The sequence below is a fragment of the Panulirus ornatus genome, chromosome 64 (genome assembly GCF_036320965.1).
Source record: "Panulirus ornatus isolate Po-2019 chromosome 64, ASM3632096v1, whole genome shotgun sequence".
Taxonomy (NCBI): domain Eukaryota; kingdom Metazoa; phylum Arthropoda; class Malacostraca; order Decapoda; family Palinuridae; genus Panulirus; species Panulirus ornatus.
The window spans coordinates 20,716,917-20,732,683 of record NC_092287.1 but is presented as its reverse complement, the minus strand read 5'-3'; the positions used below and the strand labels follow the sequence as shown (position 1 = coordinate 20,732,683).

At 45.4% G+C, this 15,767-nt stretch overlaps 1 protein-coding gene across 12 annotated transcripts in view; it reads right to left on the bottom strand.

The window, feature by feature from the left end:
* LOC139746178 (putative neural-cadherin 2) overlaps positions 1 to 15,767 on the bottom strand; it is a 760,037-nt gene that overhangs the window by 263,773 nt on the left and 480,497 nt on the right. Inside the window, exons 10-11 of one of the 12 annotated variants that reach the window (XR_011712089.1) lie at positions 7,299 to 7,532; positions 1,124 to 1,299 (exon numbers count right to left, since the gene is read on the bottom strand). The exons of the other annotated variants lie outside the window; for them this stretch is intronic. The gene's annotated coding sequence lies outside the window, so the exon portion shown is untranslated. The remainder of the gene's footprint in view (positions 1 to 1,123; positions 1,300 to 7,298; positions 7,533 to 15,767) is intronic. 12 annotated transcript variants of the gene reach the window in all.

Sequence of the window (15,767 nt, the reverse complement as noted above, 5' to 3'; positions counted from 1 at the left end):
GGCATGGGCGTCTGTTGGAGACCTCCATGAAGGCATGAGCGTCTGTTGGAGACCTCCATGATGGCATGGGCGTCTGTTGGAGACCTCCATGATGACATGAGCGTCTGTTGGAGACCTCCATGATGGCATGGGCGTCTGTTGGAGACCTCCATGATGGCATGGGCGTCTGTTGGAGACCTCCATGATGGCATGGGCGTCTGTTGGAGACCTCCATGATGGCATGGGCGTCTGTTGGAGACCTCCATGATGGCATGGGCGTCTGTTGGAGACCTTCATTCTCAGAATCCAATCTAGGATGGATGGATCCGGATGGAATGGATGATGGACCTGACTGAATGATGACAAGTGGATGATCCCATGGATTGACCCCGGTAGGCAAGGCTGACTAACTTGGCAAAAAGCATTAGCTTGATCCAGTAAGAGAAGGAAAGTGACTCGATAGACGAGGTCGACTGCCCCTGGTGGAAGATTTGGTCAACTGTCCCGGAAGAAGAAGAAGAAGAAGAAAAGAAGAAGAAGAAGAAGAAGAAGAAGAAGAAGAAGAAGATGAAGAAGAAGAAGAAGAAGAAGAAGAGATCAATTGACCCTGTAGAGAAAGAGAGAGAGAGAGAGAGAGAGAGAGAGAGAGAGAGAGAGAGAGAGAGAGAGAGAGAGAGAGAGAGAGAGAGAGAGAGAGAGAACAGAACCCTCCCGGTATTATAAGGTGGTCACTGAACCAGTTCAAGCAGGGGAAACGATGAAGTTCACTGATCCAGTTCAAACACGAGCTAAGCAGGTCGACTGATTCAGTAAAAAGAAGTCGACTGATATAGTAGAAGTGTAAGCTGACTGACCCAGGTACAAGATGCCATATGACCTAGGAGAACGTGGGTGATTGACTCTGTACAAGTGGTCGACTCACTCATCAAAGGCGTCGACTGAGCAGGTGAAAGAGGTTTACTGAGTCGTAAGAAGCAGCATAATGACTATGGGAAAGAAGGCAACTGACCCGGTAGATGTGGAGGTAGACTGACCCGGTAGATGAGGAAGGTGGACTGACCCGGTAGAAGATGAGGAAGGTAGACTGACCCGGTAGAAGATAAGGAAGGTAGACTGACCCGGTAGATGAGGAAGGTAGACTGACCCGGTAGAAGAAGTAGTTGGAGGTGTCGTGGTCGGCGGTGGAGACCTGGAGGAGGGTGTCGTCCCTGGGGGCTCCGTGGCCCCAGGTCTCGTCCACCTCCACCTGCCACAGGTCGCGGGTCAGGCGAGGCGAGTTGTCGTTCACGTCCACCAGACGCACCACCACTGTACCCGTACCTGGAGTGACATGGATACACGTCCAGTTAACAGTTAGATCTGCAGAAGTTCCACTCACACGTAGCGTCCATATAGAGATGAAATAATAGGGGCTTAAAACAGAGACTCGACACGTTAAATCACCCTCATTTAAAGGCAGGGTTTTCGAAACTACGTTTAGGGAAATTATCCTCACATACCATTCCTTTTTTGTGTCCCTATCTTGAGCAGTGCGTTCGGTGTTGGGTCAACTTAACTTGAGGAAGGACACAGACAAAATCGAGGGAGTATAGAGGCCAGCTAACAGATATTATCCTTAACAAATACTGTCCTTTGCTTCCACACACTCATCCATGTAGCCGGGACGTCCCTCCGCCCCCTCTCCCACCAAATGACTCACTTCAGCGCTCATGTTTTTATGAGCTTCCAATACCTACTCATAGGTGCCTGACACACCTCATTTCCTCTAGGTCTTCCCCCATTCGATCTATGCTCACGTCACCCTTACTACACTTCAGTACCTTACTAACGTTGACAATGGCTCTCAACTTTCTCCCTCCACACACTCTCCCACATCACTGTTTCCAGCTTCTGGTTCGTCTGTCTAAAGTCTGCAATCGGAGTCGCGTCATCAGCATACAGCAGCTGATTCACTTCCCACTCCACCCGGCCTCCACCCCCAAGCATACAAAACACCAACCTCTCACCCTGAAACCGTTGAATTCTTCTCCTTCAACGCCCAGATTAGATAACCATGATGACATCTTGCATCCATGACGCGAGTCCACCTTCACGGGGAACCACTCCTCCTCCTCCTTACCTACTCGCACTTATGTCTTGCTCTCAGAGTAAAATGTCCGCACTGTATTTAGGAACATTTCTCTTCCCTTATGTATTCCACAAGCCCCTCTCAATAATCCATACAAATACGATTTATGAAGATCTCTAAATGCCACATACATGTCACTCTCCAAGTATTTCCCCACAAAAATTCTTCAATGCAAATACCTAATGCAAAATAATTCTCTTCCTCTCCTGAAGCCACAGTGTTTTTAGCCAGTCAGATGTTATGTGCATACCACCACTCTCTCAATCAACACCCTCCTTACCAGACATACTGAGCAGAAGTATACACTTCTGTAATGTGATCATTCACTTTTGTTTCCGCATCTTTCACATAACACTTGACAACGAGTACTTCAAATAACACTTGACAACGAGTACTTCAAATAACACTTGACAACGAGTACTTCACCCTACGTATTCTTTCACCCGAATCGCATTGATTCCTTTGCTCCTGGGGGATAGATAGGAGACTTGCACTACTATCCACGCGTTTCCAGCGTACTGGAAGAGGGCAGGAGCAGGGGGTTGGAAGTCCCTCCCTCCTCTACTCACACTTTCCCGGGAAAACGAACAAAAGAAGAACCAAACAAGAAGTTCTCGAGAGCTCAAGCCGGGGTGTATAAATGCGTGGCGCTGAAACCATGATGAGAGAGAGAGAGAGAGAGAGAGAGAGAGAGAGAGAGAGAGAGAGAGAGAGAGAGAGAGAGAGAGAGAGAGAGAGAGAGAGAGCGAGCAAGTTGCTATGTTTGATGAGGGGGAACTTGGATGTTCTGGCTCAAAGTGAAGCGAAGTTAAGGAGGGATTGGGGGGCGTAATGGTTTTGGGAACGTTCCTGGGGGAAAGTCTTGTGGGGGAGGAGTGTTAGTGTGGTGATGAGGGTGAAGGAGGAGGAGGAGGAGGTGCCACTTCTGCGGAGGGGAAGAACGGTGGGTCTTGGGTTATAGAGTGTTGAGATGCGAGTCTACGAGACTTGGGATACTGTTGGTCCTCACGCACCTGGTAATGAGAGGAGCGAAGGGGGGGAAATATAAGAGAAATGCTTGTGGAGAGGAGTCGTATCAATGAGAGGAACGAAGGGGAAAAAAGGAATGCTTATGGAGAAGGGTTGTATCAATGCGATGGCCATTTTGATGCTAAGGATTGAATGATACTGTTAGTGAATGTGAGCGCAAGATCAGTGACTCATACGACAGTTTGAGGTATTAGTTTTACGTTAATCAACGTAACATTTTCCCTGGTCTTCACAATCCCCGACACTATGGCCTTACTTTATGCAGCAGAATAAATCCGAATGTTTCAAATCGCCTTAAGAACGCATATATTAAATCTGCTAAGTATCAGCAATGCAGTTGGCACTAGGGTTCGCACAGTTCCATTAGGATATACAGAGGCGTTCTGATTACTAAAACCTTATAAAATCTATTTCCCCCCAACCACCCACCCACCCACCCACCCACACACCCACACCCACACACACACACACACGCACCAACATACACACACTTCCCAACCTAAGCAAGATACACATTCATCGACAAGCCATGAGGGAAAGATGAACACCTGGGTTAGATACAGGACGACTGCCACACACCGGATTCGAACTCATTCGGGCCCGTGTCGACTAGTTAAACATTACACCACATGTGTGTGTGTGTGTGTGTGTGTGTGTGTGTGTGGTAGTAGTAGCAGTAGCTTAAGAAGTACAGCAAAAATGGTACCTACAGAAAATAGCCAGTATCTTCAATGAGTCTTGAGGAGAGAGAACATGGAGAGATATAACCTTCCACGTCCACATTACCCACTTCACCTTAAAAACCTTAAAACAGCCCATTTAGCTGCGTCCATTCATATATATCTTTCTTTCTTCTTTTAAACTATTCGCCATTTCCCGCGTTAGCGAGGTAGCGTTAAGAACAGAGGACTGGGCCTTTGAGGGAATATCCTCACCTGGCCCCCTATATATATATATATATATATATATATATATATATATATATATATATATATATACCCAGGCCAGGCCAATCTTAACGTGATAACTTGCAACGTTCACTGAGAAATAGCTTTACTGAATAACAATCTAAATGCAAATTACTCTTGCCTTTGGCATCAAACGGCGACACAACACGCTCAAATCATTGCCGGCAATCGTCCCTGGAGAGTATTGTGGTGATCATGTACCATCACTCGCACATACAAACTCCATCATCAGATGTTCGACACGTCCACAACCCAAAATTGGTTCTTCAGCCACATTCACAGACGATGACTAGATCAAACCTGAGTAAAATCTATTGTAATAGAAAACGAGGCCAAGAACTAGGTGTTTTTATCCTTCTCATTTCGAAAAATTGGTTCTTCAGCCACATTCACAGACGATAACTAGATCAAACCTGAGTAAAATCTATTGTAATAGAAAACGACGCCAAGAACTAAGTGTGTTTATCCTTCTCATTTCGAAAAAATGGTTCTTCAGCCACTTCGAAATCACGTTCTCGAAACTAGTTGTGAAGAATAGATTCCTAACTCTATTTCTGTCCCATCTTTTAACCTGTGTGTGTTCTGTGTTTATGTCTATATATTTTTCCCTCCCAATTAAGTCACTGGAATTGACTATAGAAATATAGTTCGATAGGGATAGATAGATAGATAGAATGCCCATCAGATGATCCTCTGCGAAGCTGGTTACCATCAGTACTTATATTACATTGGCCAGCTGGGAGCATCGGCCAGCTGGGAGCAGGAGAGAAGAGAGCAGATCACTCCAGCTGTAGCTTAAACTGCCGCCGCCCGCCAGGCTATCATCCCTTAAAAATAATAAACTGCCTCTCGCTAAGCTATCTGCCCTAACTGCTGCCCTCCAGCCCAATGGTATCGCTTAGACTAACTTCCTTCCGCTTGCTCGACCATCATTCACCGTCGACTTAAACTGCCCCCCTTTTGCTAGAGAGAGAGAGAGAGAGAGAGAGAGAGAGAGAGAGAGAGAGAGAGAGAGAGAGAGTGTTAGTTTACGACACGGGCCAAAACTAACGCATGTCAAACCGTCCATTTCTCTGACGACAACCGCGCGCGCGCCTGGGCCAGACCAGACCGGACCATTCTCCCCCCCCTTCGACTTAAACTGCCGCTCTCTAGGGCCATTACGACAGAGCGAGCGAGGCTAATTGGTCATCGAGTGATGGTGATGACGACGGCGGGGAGGGAAGGCGCCAGAGGGGACCAGTCACGACACACAATAGACGCCGCCAATTTACCGTATTCATTGCCCTCCTTCATCCAGTCAGCTAAATCCTCCTACCTCAAATCCTCTCCATGTTCAGAGAGAGAGAGAGAGAGAGAGAGAGAGAGAGAGAGAGAGGTTTGGGAGTTGGTCTCGCAGGCAAACATTCTCATTTTCTCCCTGAATGATGATCAGGATGTCGATCTAGCGTTACTTACCTGACACATTTAGACATATTTACCTGACACATTTAGACATATTTACCTGACACATTTAGACATATTTACCTGACACATTTAGACATATTTACCTGACACATTTAGACATATTTACCTGACTCATTTAGACATATTTACCTGACTCATTTAGACATATTTACCTGACACATTTAGACATATTTACCTGACACATTTAGACATATTTACCTGACACATTTAGACATATTTACCTGACACATTTAAACATATTTACCCGACACATTTAGACATATTTACCCGACACATTTAGACATATTTACCTGACACATTTAGACATATTTACCTGACACATTTAGACGTACTTACCTGACCCATTTAGACATATTTACCTGACACATTTAGACATATCTACCTGACACATTTAGACATATTTACCCGACACATTTAGACATATTTACCTGACACATTTAGACATATCTACCTGACACATTTAGACATATCTACCTGACACATTTAGACATATTCTAGATCCTCCTTCGCGACGCCAGGACAACTTATGCAGGTCCATTTCGAACAGCAGATACAATCCCCTGTGACGAACTCTCTCATCACCTGATAACAACAGACAGCTGTCACGATAGACTCTCATCGCCTGATAACAATAGACAGCTGTCACGATAGACTCTCATCACCTGATAACAACAGACAGCAGAGACAATCTATCGTGACAGCTGACACAATCTATCGCGACACCTGACACAGTCTATCGTGACACCTGACACCATCTATCGTGACACCTGACACAATCTATCGTGACAGCTGACATAATCCATTGTGACACCCCATCAGGCAGGGCGCCCAAGCAGAGCTTAACACACGTCATAGAATCCATGAGCAGCTGAAAACATCCACTTTGACACACACACACACACACACACACACACTTGGCCCTAACCACCAGGCTGGCGACATGTCCTTATGGTTCTAACACAGACGAGATGTTCAGAAACAAGAGGCCGAGATAGCTAACAACCAGACGACCACCATTACCCCCTGGGTTTATAATAAGTTAGTCATGATGTAGACTTAAGTCTCGACTCCTGTCCAGTTTTCAAGGGGGGGCTTTTTAGAAGACTCGGGCTCTGTGTTGGACTTGAGGATGATGGAGACAATGGCTCGAAATTGAGTCAAGTGTTGAGTCAAGTGTAAGAACATGTCTTCAGAAGTTGGTTGATCATAATGGGGCAACCAGGGCACTGGGGGTCTCACCATGGTTGATTATGGTGTAAAACCCAGGGCACTAGTGGGGGGGTCTCATGGTTGATATGGAGATGGACTGATGATTTCTACCACACCACTATCATGATGGCTGGCCAGCTGGCACGCCTCACCATGACCCCTGGCCAGCTGGCACGCCTCACCATGACCCCTGGCCAGCTGGGAAGGCCTCAAGAAGACCCCTGGCCAGCTGGCACGCCTCATCATGACCCCTGGCCAGCTGGGAAGGCCTCAAGAAGATCCCTAGCCAGCTAGTACAGCCCACTAAAACCCCTGGCCAGCTGACAGACCTGAAAATGGCCCCTGGCCAGCTGGGGAGGCCTCACGAGGACCCCCTGGCCAGCTGGTAAATCCCACTACGACCCCTGGCCAGCTGACAGACCTGACAATGGCCCCTGGCCAGCTGGCAGACCCACACTACGACCCCTGGCCAGCTGATACACCCCACATTACGACCCCTGGCCAGATAGCAGACTCACCCTTGAGGCCGCCGCCGTCCGTGGCCACCACCTGGATGTGGTACTCGGGCGTGGTCTCCCGGTCGAGGCAGCAGACGGCGGTGCGGACGAGGCCGGTCTCGGGGTGGACGGTGAAGATGGCCTGGCCGGAGCGCTCGTCCACCACATTCTTCTCGATGGAGTAGGTGAGGTGGGCGTTGGTGCCCTCCTGCTGGTCGTCCGCGTCCCACGCCCACACCACGCCCGCCGACAGGTCTGTGTGGGGGGGAAGAGGAGGAGAGAGAGGAGCAAGAGAGGAAGGTTAGTATTTGAGAGAGAGAGAGAGAGAGAGAGGACAGTATGTCAGTGACGGAAAAAAATATATATAAACCAACACTGATGACCCATTGGGTTTAGTATTACAGCGACGGGCAAGCAGGACTGACAGAGGATAGACCCCCAAGGATCAGTTATGTCAATGGCGTGGCAGGACTCACAGGAGGAAAAGGGATGAGGTAGCGTATCAGTGTCCAGGGAACAGTACATACAAGAGGAAAGAGAGAGAGAGAGGGAGGTTAGTACCTACATGCATTACTTACAGGAGGCAAAGGCCTGGCAGTGATCCGAGATGGAAAGGGGATGGTTGTACAGTGGGCAAAAAAAGTATCTTCACCACTGTATTTGGTGGAATTCGAAATAAGTCACAGTTATTCTGGTATACTTGGTAACTCTGATCATTTGCTGCATGTCTTACACCTCCACGTACCATATTCTTTCTAAAACTTACACTTTGAAGTGATAATGATTTTTTTCTTTTTTTTTTTTACTTTAAATTGAACAAACTAATGTAACTCACTACTTTGGACCATTTCCTTTAAAGTAATCCAATCACACTCACTGTTGAGAAATGAAGTTTGGAAAGCTAAAGAGATGACTCACCATTTACCAAATATCATGCTCCTATGATTGAGAAAAATAAGAAAAGAAAACACAAAAAGGATAATCCAAATACCGTTCGGAAATTGACTAAGCTAAATGAGAAATTTGAATGGGTAGAGACAATGACATTTGATATTAGTACATTATGTTAGGGAGTGAATCATTTAAAAAATTCATGCTATATTTCCTCTTCTTATACGACTTTGAATCACGAATACCCACAGAGATTCAAAAGACACGAATCTACAATTCGAAACATGTATAAATGAATCAGACTCGAAACCTGTCTGTTTGTGCACTTGTACTTTTTAACAAGAGAATGGAACGCAGCTACAATAAACCATCTTTAACAAAAAAAAAAAACGCGATGGGCGATCATCACCAACCACTACGAAGGCCCAAGTAGAGAAAGCCTTGGGAAAGTACATCCCAAGCAGCAAATGGGTGATTAGGAAGCAGCGAACAACAGACACCACCACGGAACAGCAGCGGACAGACCGGCCAGCTCTCACTGCTACGAACGCACAGCTCCAAGGGGCCAATTCGCTTGGTGTGGAAGCCAAATCCCTTCTCCCATCACTACGGCCATGCGAATGCAACTTTAGAACCCGTGCACACGCCCCAGACCGTCAGGAACCGACGGTATACACCATCCAGCTGCATTGCTGTGCTCAGGCAAAGAAACCAGAGCCGAATGAATGCAGCAAAGAGGAGCGAATGGAGTATGGCTTAAAACATGCAAGCTGGCCATTCTGCAAGGGAGAAAGATTCTGTTCGTGCGATCATGTGATGAATGAGTTTTTGAGAAATGCAAGGTAACACTATATATATATATATATATATATATATATATATATATATATATATATATTCTATTTTTTTCTCTCTCTTCATACATATTCGCTATTTCTCGCGTTAGCGAGGTAGCGTTAAGAACAGAGGACTGAGCCTTGGAGGGAATATCCTCATTTGGCCCCCTTCCCTGTTTCTTCTTTTGGAAAATAAAAAAGAAAAGAGAAAAAATATGGAGGGGAGGATTTCCAGCCCCTCCCGCTCCCTCCCCTTTTAGTCGCCTTTTACGACACGCCGGGAATACGTGGGAAGTATTCTTTCTTCCTTCTCCCCAGGGAAAGGGGAGAAATATATATATATATATATATATATATATATATATATATATATATATATATATATATATATATATATATTAGTCGTCTTTTCTAAAACTGTGTAGCTTTTTCGAATCCTATTCTTTCAAGGAACAATGAAACAGACTACAGCCTTCAGAGATCGTGAGCGTCTTCAGCAAGCTGGAAGTTGAACTTCAATCCAGAGGAATGCTATTTTTTCGCTTTTTTTTCTCTCTCTCCCTCACACAACGACACTAATTATCACTACAAACGCAACTTAAAATAATCCATCAAGCTTGACTCTCTAGCTGGAAACTCCAGTAACCACTGCTTCTCGAGGTCTCTGTTTTGACAGTCCCTTTGAGCACTATGGTATAGCCTTTGGGTATGTTGGCCTAGCCTTTGACCTGACCCTTCACCGTCGGGGGTCAAATGGTCATTGAGGGATGGTAACGACGTGCTCAAGGCTGTTCCTAGAACAGTGATGATTACGAGAGAGCGAACGATAAAAAAGCTTTCCCTATAATCCTCCACTCAGCACCGAACGCCACACACCCCTAGTCTGGTCGTAGACTCAGCGACTGTACAAACACCAGTGATAAACACTATGCTTGCAAGTGTGTCACAAAGTCCTCCTTGATGACACCACAGCAATCATCATCTTACGAGAGCCAGAGATCTTTCCTTTAGGAACGTCGCCTATCTAGGCAATACGGGAATGTGTTCCACCTGTCCTTTTTTTCCAGACCTCGGTGCAAACTGCCTGGAAACGCGTATCCTTAAAGGCACGACGCTGTAATCCATAAAAAAGGGCAAGTGCCCTTTGGGGGGGAGTCTATGATCAGCGTTGGCGACACTTCGCATCACGAAGAACAGAGGATATACGCGGGTGGCGACGACGGGTATGATGAAGACGGCAATCCATACGTGTGATCGAAGGCGGGTATGATGGAGATCCATACGTGTGATCGAAGGCGGGTATGATGGAGATCCATACGTGTGATCGAAGGCGGGTATGATGGAGATCCATACGTGTGATCGAAGGCGGGTATGATGGAGATCCATACGTGTCATCGAAGGCGGTTTACGTTCAGGGTACAATCACGGCGAACCTTCACCAGGATGGGGGATCGGTTATCTCCAAACGGGTCATTTGTGGGTGGTGGTGGAAAAGTTCGGTTGACAAAATGCCTGGGAGAGGGGACAGGTGGAAGAGAAACCTACCAGGGTTAATCCCTCACACAATGAGCTCTTCCTCGAGTCGTAATGATGTGACAAGCCAGTTATTCTCCCTCCCGTTCCAGTACTATGCCAACAGCTCACTACATGTTTAACTCCCCCGTCGACAGCCTGAGCTGCTCCCGCGCGATTCATGGTGAACAAAGGGCGATCCATAGGCAACTCAGAGTCGACAGTTGAGGCGCTACACTCCGGTTGACGATCGACGGCCAACTGCACCAACTGTACGGAATGGACAGGAGAGCGCTTCTTCCCACTTCAAAGTCGACGACAAGTTACCCCTCGCCCCCACCGTCGACAGCAAATTACCTACTGACTTCAGGGGTACAGGTCTTCCCCATTCCCACTTCACGGTCGACAGTCAATTGCAGCTCTCCCGTTTTTGAGTAATCAGTCAGTCGACGGATTCAATCCACCTCCACTCTGTGAGCTGGTGGTGCCTTCCCTCCTCCTCCCTCACTCTCTCCCAGGGCCAGCGCCGGTCTCGACGGTAAACAAAGAGGCGGGCGGATATTTCACCTACTCGTATTTGCAGTGAGGAAGCCAGAATGACGACCAAACTCCTGAAATGAACTATGGAGGAGCGGCGTCTGGCCTGGTTATTCTCGTTACTAGAATGCAGCAGTAGGAGTAGCACACAATACGTGCGTTATAAGACGCGCTTGTAACGTAAACAAGGGCATTTCTTATGTATTGTCTGCCACCATCTGGTGAACCACCACTTTAGCATGGCCCTCGACGAAATCGCTCATGTTTGACGAATCTCCTTCGTGCGTATGACGAAAGTAAAGCAGTTGATGTCATCTATTTAGATTTTCAAAAGAGCTTTCGATAAGTTTCGGTATCAAAGATTATTAGAAAACCATTCAGTCTCATGGCATTGAAGGGGTTGTACTTCAGTGGATAGGAAATGGATTGACTGGCCGTGAACAAAGGGTTATGACTGATGGGTGAAGCCACAGATTGGATAGACGGTAAGTGGCTGTGTCTGTATTACGTATTCTTACAACATACCGATAGATATACTGTAGAAAACGGATGACCTACGGGGGTAACGGAGATATCATCTATCCAATTTGATTAGGGACGGTCGGAAGAAGTTGGTTTTCAAGTTTCCATCAATGAAAAATCACTGACTTTCGCAATGATCACGGCAGCAGGTAATTAATTCCATAATCACATTGACCTCGCCTTATCATACCTAGACCCTGTGTTAACTTCAGCAAGACTTCTTTCTGCTTCTACAGTTCAAAATCTAAGTTGTCTAGTGTTGTTCCTACGCTCAAGCACACATTTGGATGGAACAAGTACCTCCTACGTCTTCAACACATCCTAGCTGGTCCAGGACACTGAAAATACATCTTGAAGCCTTTTTTGATAGATTTCCGCCACTGAATAGTTCATACTGATTTCAACAGCTTAAGATCTAACAAATGAAGAAAAGAATTTTTGGCTTGAAAGATAACAGTTCTTCGTAGTATGCTCATTGTACCTTTCTTTCAAGTTTCTTTTTTTTTCGCATTTCATACCAAAGATGCCGTCAAAGAACTAATTTTGAGTACAGCTGGGAGCCAAACCCTTCAGGATTTTCCATGCGTAGATTATGACACAAATACGATTATTCTGTGGAAAGTATTATGCCTCTGCCGGTACTGAAAATCCTTTGCCTTTGAGTTTCACAAACTCAACCCAGACGACAGGAAATTTCCAGTTATACGTGACCCGTTGTATAAGTGGCTGCCAGATGATATCTCTCTTGCAGTCCAGTTGGACTTATTCCCGACCAAATTTCAGTCTCAGAGAGAGAAAAATATAGATTGTTTCTGCACTTCATCTCCAAATACCTTTCAAAGCTTATTTCTGTAAAGGACATGTATTCATTTATTTAAGCATGTGAAATATTATCATTATATATATATATATATATATATATATATATATATATATATATATATATATATATATATATTCTTTTTTTTTTTATACTTTGTCGCTGTCTCCCGCGTTTGCGAGGTAGCGCAAGGAAACAGACGAAAGAAATGGCCCCCCCCCCCCATACACATGTATATACATACGTCCACACACGCAAATATACATACCTACACAGCTGGGGAAATATATTTTTTTTTTTTTTTTATACTTTGTCGCTGTCTCCCGCGTTTGCGAGGTAGCGCAAGGAAACAGACGAAAGAAATGGCCCAGCCCCCCCCCCCCCCCATACACATGTACATACACACGTCCACACACGCAAATATACATACCTACACAGCTTTCCATGGTTTACCCCAGACGCTTCACATGCCCTGATTCAATCCACTGACAGCACGTCAACCCCTGTATACCACATGGCTCCAATTCACTCTATTCCTTGCCCTCCTTTCACCCTCCTGCATGTTCAGGCCCCGATCACACAAAATCTTTTTCACTCCATCTTTCCACCTCCAATTTGGTCTCCCTCTTCTCCTCGCTCCCTCCACCTCCGACACATATATCCTCTTGGTCAATCTTTCCTCACTCATTCTCTCCATGTGCCCAAACCATTTCAAAACACCCTCTTCTGCTCTCTCAACCACGCTCTTTTTATTTCCACACATCTCTCTCACCCTTACGTTACTTACTCGATCAAACCACCTCACACCACACATTGTCCTCAAACATCTCATTTCCAGCACATCCATCCTCCTGCGCACATCTCTATCCATAGCCCACGCCTCGCAACCATACAACATTGTTGGAACCACTATTCCTTCAAACATACCCATTTTTGCTTTCCGAGATAATGTTCTCGACTTCCACACATTTTTCAAGGCTCCCAAAATTTTCGCCCCCTCCCCCACCCTATGATCCACTTCCGCTTCCATGGTTCCATCCGCTGACAGATCCACTCCCAGCTGGGGAAATATATATATATATATATATATATATATATATATATATATATATATATATATATATATATATGTATATATATATATATATATATATATATATATATATATATATATATATATATATATATCACGCGATTTATTTGCACTTGGTAGAATGGCTTCTGACACGTATCTTAAAATTTGGAGATCAACTGTTCTCTTTAAGTCACATGAGGATAGGTTGTCTTCTGTATTGTTTTAACAGTCATTAAACCTTCCTAAATCCAGGTATAAGTAAGTAACTTCAGTATAAAAGCGCCAGTTAGAATTTCTTCTTCGTGAAAGAAATCAATTTGGCGCTTTTTTCGTCAACAGCCAATGAATAAACATGCCCCCCCTCTCAGATTACATCTCACCCCCAAAATCTCTCCAGCGTAATACCGTCGTTTTCTTTCATATTTCTACAGTTCTGGACGTACAAGATCAAGTGACGAAACAAATGAATGATAGATATAGAAATGAGGCGACAAATCGCATCCTCAAACAGCCTAGTGGATCGGAGTAGTAACGAGGCAATTTCTTCGCAGACACAGCCTACGGGTTGCGTCCTCCAATAGCCTAGCTAACCAAAGGAGCAACACTGTATAGTTTGTTCACAGACCCCCGAGCACCTCACGGCAGACGAAGGTTTGGTAAAAGAGATAAACCCTTCCATAAATTGATCAACTTCATCCTATCGTCTTACAAATAATCAGTTCGAATGATTAAGATAAAAAGGGAAGAACCGCTGTGATAAAAGAGGAATCGTTTGAGTGGTATAGACAATGAAGGCTTTAATCATTAAACGAAAAACAACGACTATTAACAAGACCAGGTCATCAACTAAGGAACATAAAGTAAAAACGGTTCGATGAAACGTACGTTATAAAGAGAAAATGCTGAGACAGAATGAAACTGGCGAAATAGACAGACGATAAACCTAGAGAACTGGGCAGATGAGACAGATAAACAAGAAACATTGTCCAAGGAAGTAGATAAGACACTTTCAAAACGATCATTGGTATATACAATATGTTCTATACGAGATAATTGGCATTATATAATTAGGGAATCTGACTGGTGTATGGAGATTCATGTAATATCTCAAAGGAATTTCCAGATATTAACAGAGTTCATTATATAATGTGTTATAAAGTGAACCTTTATGTATCTACTTCCTTATGAATGCGTGTTTACATCTTAATCTAATACACACAGCGTCCTGTGTAAGCATTTGCCTGCTCAGTAGCGTAGGATCACTCTGTACATCACTAACCATCCAGGAGGTTAGACAGCAGACCTCACGTTCACTGAACCATCCACTAGTTGAGCCAGCTGATCTTACGTTCACTCAGCACCGCATCAACCTATCCAGGAGTTGAGCCAGCAGACCTCACGTTCATTGAACCATCCACTAGTTGAGCCAGCTGATCTTACGTTCACTCAACACCGCATCAACCATCCAGGAGGTGAGACAGCAGACCTCACGTTCACTGAACCATCCACTAGTTGAGCCAGCTGATCTTACGTTCACTCAACACCGCATCAACCATCCAGGAGGTGAGACAGCAGACCTCACGTTCACTGAACCATCCACTAGCTGAGCCAGCTGATCTTACGTTCACTCAACACCGCATCAACCATCCAGGAGTTGAGCCAGCAGACCTCACGTTCACTCAGTAATACATCAGCCATCCAGGAGTTCAGCCAGCAGCATTCTATGTTCACCCAGTGTAGCACCAACCCAACCCTCCCGATGCTCAACCAACAGATCCTACGTTCTCCTCATACAGCCATAACCAACAGGATCAGAGTACACTATGGACAATCCTGATCACATAGAAGCCAAGTCAGTAAACCTCACATTCACTCTTTATAGCCTCGTCTATACGAGACCAGCCAAAGTCAGCAAACTGGTTCGAAGTCAGTCGGTCGACAGCATTCCCACAACAGACCACATGATAACCACCAACCATGCGGGAGATGACCCAGCAGGCTCCACGTATACAGCGTCTGGGCATCACCTCACCAGGAGCAGAGCCGAGCGAACTCACATGACACACACCCGGGGGGGAAGATATACTAAGGCCTGTCTGCCGATGGTGACCGCACCTAGCCAGAACTCGACAGCCAAACAACCACCACACAGCAGTTTTTACGTCCATTCATCATCAGCTATCAGCGTCCAAGACTGGCTTCGAAGCTTAGCTTTTTAGATCCTCATTTCACTTACAGGAGCTAAAGGAAAATGTTTTATTTACGTTTCCAGTCGTGATATCAAAGAAGACTCTCTC